Consider the following 4,907-nt stretch of genomic DNA (forward strand, 5'->3'; position numbering starts at 1 on the left):
ATGATTCTATGAATGGAAAAGAAGTCAATCAGGATTACCCTGAAATTTAGAAACTGTTACACAGAGAGAAAGCCTGGGTGCAATGCAGGTTGAAAGTCACTGGAACAGTGTGAGCACAGAATTAATCAAGAGCCAGTTCTTTCCACATAAAAAAGATGTTCTACTATTCTATCATGCTGTAAAACAATCCCACACTAAGCATGAAAAACACCAAGTTATTTCTATTATTTAATAAGAACACTGAAGTTAAGAACTAAAAGTTTAAGTCCTATAATAATCAAGAGTCATTACATTGAAGGATTATTTTCAATGGGACAGAAGGACATATTGGGCATGTCTGTATATGCCCCTGACTTTGCAGTTGGTACTAAATGAGTGTGCAGTACCCACCTCTACAATTCAGGCATGCATGGGTCATTTTTGAATCTGCTGCACAGTAATGGCAGCATGATGGTTAGTGCCTGCTGACACTACATCACCGTAGTGATGAGCTACATCACCATAGCTCATTGCTACAGCAAGTAGCATCTCATGTAGACGCATCCATTGTTAAGAACATTTACACATTACATTAAATTTACATTGTATTAATATTAATCACTTTTACTTAATATGGCTGAAATTCAATATGGGTGGGTATATATTTCAAAATAGGCAACAGATCTTGTGCTGGCTCTCTCCACATGAATTTTACACTCATGTCAAGGTGGCACTTACGTAAATCTAGCCATTTAGGTCCTGATATAATCTTCTGCCCAACAACAGCAACAACAAAAATGATCCAACCATTGACAGAAAGGGCAATAAATGTACCAGAAGTGCCACATACTATTCCTCGAGAACGTTAAATAGTAGAAAATAAAAAGGTATTTATTTTTTTGGTTACCATATTAAACCAAATTGGTTACCTTGGGCAGAAAGTTGTGACCATTTTAGCAAAAGCATTAACCTTTCTTTTATCTTTTTTAATCTTAGTATTTCACTTTGATAGTTCTCCAAGTGACAGAAATAGTAACCATCTACAAACCCTTAATGTGTGACCTTCTCAGGACTAACCTCAAATGCACCTATTGGAGCCAACCCTAATTTGGCAGATGTTCTTGGAGATAATAAGCTCTAAATATAGATGTGAAATAAATTAAAAGACACAGGGAATTTTCCCTAAAATTGACCAGATTAAGACTTCATAGGCCCTTGTTTTCTCTATAGATTTATGACCTGCATACATAAATCTATGCTTTTTAGAGTCTGAGTTATACATCTTTCCCATGATTTATAAAAAAACCCTCATAATAAATTCTGCACAGTGTTGATTTAGAAATCATTATTTTAAACATCAGCTCTAGCTAAAACATATAGCTTCATAAGTTAATAAAATGCATTTTCCACTACATATTTCAAAAGCATAGTAATAAATAAAAAAAATTGTGTTCAAAATTTACAAATTTTTACCTTGCACTTGGGATGAAAGTGACTGATTTATTAATCAGGGCTCTAAAATGTAGTTATGATTAGCATTATGAACCCTTGTCTAACTTGAGTATGACACTCCAGAAAAGTATCTCTTAAGTCCAACCTATCAGGAGTCACACAGAAAGACACTTTAAAACAGGTACTTAAAAAGCACCTGGTTTTCAGGTGAGGACTCTAAGAACACTCTATCCATAAAATGAGGCAATAAAACACTTATAAAACTGAATTATTTCCTTTCCAACTTGCTGTCTTTTAGAATAATGCTAAGAACATGGCATAACCTTAGTATACAAATTAGTATTTCAGATAGTACTAAAGCACTCTTCAAACTCATAGCAGTATTTTTCAAGAGAGATAACAGCTTAGAAGATTTCACTTTATTGTGGACATTATGGAGATTTGTACTTGCATAGCTGAAGTTTAAGTCTTGGGGTGGCTTTCCATGCAACATTCCTGTTATAACAATCACTAGCTTATCTGAACTACATTATCTATTGAAGTATCATTGTACCTTAGCCATAAAGCCAGGTTTTCCTGCCAAGATGCCAAGTTTATATCACTATGGTCACCCTTAAATTAAAAGAAACTTGACTCTTATGCAATTCAATCCCATAAAGAATTTGCAACTGGACCACTATACATTCCAACTCAAATTACCTTATTTCAGTTGTCTGACTGTTTTCAAGGCTGCTTTAAAGCAAGGCAAGGGTACCAGTAGATAAATAGAGGCTTCAGCAACATTAGAGAAATGGAAAGTGCAGCTTTAAGCATTCTTTGCAAATACCCTTACATGTATAGTCAACAGAATTCTGAAACCCCCAGATTTGGTCCTTTTTCTCTATTGTATCCATATATGTTTTCAAATAATAAGCCTGTCAGATAAAGGATTCCCTTATCTCTTATTGTAAATGAACATGGAAGCTTATGCATTAAAAATAACATTAATATTTCTTAGTGATAATGTGCTTATTTTTGCCTCATTTATTAAACCTGATGTTTTAGGAGCTTTTCTGTCAGAGGAAGCATTAAAATGGTTTGTTAAAATTTGTGTGGCTGTAGTCAGAAAAGGTACTTTGTAACTATATATCTCATTACTCAACATATTGACTACTCATCATATAAGTCACAACTACTTTCAGTGTGAAAAGCATACTTTTACTACATTTAACACAGCAGAGATAAGCCAGCTATGGAAGAATAAACTGGATTGTCATTTGTCTCATGCAGCTGACAGTTTTGTTGATGATATGTTCTTATTCAGAAATCTTTATTACAGATTATGAATAAGGGATAGAAAGATCAGATTGATTTTCTAATATCAAATTGAATCTACAGATCTGACAGTAAAGAAAGGAAGAACAAAATCAAACAATTGCCCTCGCTCCACCTGGCTGCCTTGTAAATGGTAACCTGAGCAATTCTGCTGTGGAGACAGCTAAGAGAGGATAACCCCATGTTGAAAGGCTTCTATATTCAGAATACATTCACATTTCAAAGTAAGCATAAAATTAAAAAAGTTTGTCCAGGGGCTCAATTTTAAACCTTGCAGTTAACATGGTGAGCAACTCTAGCTCTTATGAAAATAACTCCCTTTAAAGTCAAAGAAAGCTCTTCCTATATGAGGAATTCACAGCTAACTCTTGTTGAAATCAATTCAAATTAAAAAGTTATCAAATGAAAGATTTCCTTTGACTTCAACAGAAGCTGGGTCAAACTCTCATCACATATGATGATTCATTTGAACTGTGAAATACTGTGGGTCCAACATTCAATAATGAAAGAATCTAAATACAAAATATGACTTTCAGACATCACACCAAGTAATGGGCCATAGGATGAAGACCGCTGATATAAAGGCCTTCATCTAGGCTGCTTATTTTAAGGCCCTTTTACATTATCTAAGTGATACAAAAGGCTTTTTTTGCAAATGTTAATAAAAAAATAGATTGTGTATTTTGCTGCAATGAACATTATAATCAAGTATTAAATATATTTGGAATCAATGTTTTATATAATATTAGTTTTTCATTGGTTTCTAATGGACATAAAACGTCTAACCCAAAAATAAACGGATATTAAATCGAGGCTTAATTCATAGATTTCATAGACAATAGGGCTGGAAGGGACTTTGTCAGATCATTGGGTCAGCCTTCTTCCAAGTGGGCTGGAAGTCAGCTGGGGTCAAATAATCCCAGCAAGATAAGCATCCAAGTGTTTCTCGAAAGTATCCAGATTAGGTTCTTGCACCACCTCTGGGGGGAGTCTATTTCAGGCCCTGGGGACTTGGACAGTAAAGTTTTTCCTTATGCCCAGCCTAAAATGGTCTTCCAGGAGTTTGTGACCACTGGACGCTGTCATCTCTTGGGGTGACCTGGTGAACAGACCTTCTCCCAGTTCCTGATGTGCACCCCCTATGTACTTATAGACTTCCACCAGGTCACTCCTGAGTCTATGCTTTTCCACGCTGAAGAGTCTCATGGCTCTCAGCCTCTCCTCATAAGGCCTGCTCTCTCAACCTCTAATCGTTCATATGGTTCTCCTCTGCACTCTTTCAAGCTTCTCCACATCTTTTCTGAATTGTGGAGCCCAGAATTGGATACAGTATTCTAGCTGTGGCCTCACCGAGGCTGAGTAGAGTAGGAGGATGACTTCCTGGGTCTTGGTTGAGATGCATTAGTAGATGCAAGCCAGAATGTTGTTTACTTTGCGGGCTGTGGCATCACATTGGTGGCTTATGTTCAGTTTGTGGTCAATCATGACCCACAAGTTCCTTTCAGTTGTGGTGCTAGCTAGTGTAGCACTGCTGAGCCTGTAAGTATGATGGGGTGTTTTCTCCTGAGATGGAGCACTTTACATTCCTCTGTGTTGAATTCCATCAGGTTTTGATCCACCCACCCTGCAAGCTTGTCAAGGTTGGCCTGGATCACAAGCCTATCCTCTAGGGTGACCACACTTCCCCATAGTTTGGTGTCATCAGCAAACTTAGCCAGTCCTCTTCTGACACAAGAGTCCAGGTCATTTATGAATACATTAAAGAGTACAGGTCTGAGAACGGAGCCCTGGGGGATGCCACTGGTCACCATGTACCATGTTGATTCAGTTCCATCGACTGTCACTCTCTGGGTCCGACCATGGAGGCAGTTCCCCAGCCATTAGACTGTAAAATTGTCCTAGTTTGCTCCCTACAGGTGTGGGCCAATGCTGAATACTCCTCCTTAATGGTGTTTCCTGTCTTCCATCATTTATAAGCTTCTCTTTTTAGGTACAGGAGGTCCATGAGTTCCCTATTGAGCCAAGGGGGTCGCCCAGGTCTTTTGCTACCTTTCCTATGGCCTGGAATGGACTTCCCTTGTTCTTCAAGGATCACATCCTTAAGGAGCAACCATTCATTGTGGACTCCCATCCCTGTCAGATCATGGCCTCTCAGGGCCTCA

This window comes from Gavialis gangeticus, unplaced genomic scaffold, assembly GCF_001723915.1.
Source record: "Gavialis gangeticus isolate Ggan-Ray unplaced genomic scaffold, GavGan_comp1, whole genome shotgun sequence".
NCBI lineage: Eukaryota > Metazoa > Chordata > Crocodylia > Gavialidae > Gavialis > Gavialis gangeticus.